A 280-nucleotide genomic window follows, 5' to 3' on the forward strand; every position below is an offset into this window, starting at 1 on the left:
AAGTATTAACATATAGATAGAATAATTAAAACGAGGAATACAGATGTGGACAATCAATATGCTCACACAGCACCCAGCACAAGCAAGTATACCTTCAGCGTGTGGTGTACATCCATTTGTGCAGCGGAGTGTGACCATGTGCACTCTTGCATGTCGGACGCACATACATACGTACATGGGCGATGGTACAAACGCGGGCGGGCAGAGCACATGTACACACGGTTATGCGCACTGAGGTATGTGTACGCATGTGGTGTGTTGTGCTTCTGGGTTCATTTCG

This window comes from Penaeus monodon, chromosome 20 (assembly GCF_015228065.2).
Source record: "Penaeus monodon isolate SGIC_2016 chromosome 20, NSTDA_Pmon_1, whole genome shotgun sequence".
NCBI lineage: Eukaryota > Metazoa > Arthropoda > Malacostraca > Decapoda > Penaeidae > Penaeus > Penaeus monodon.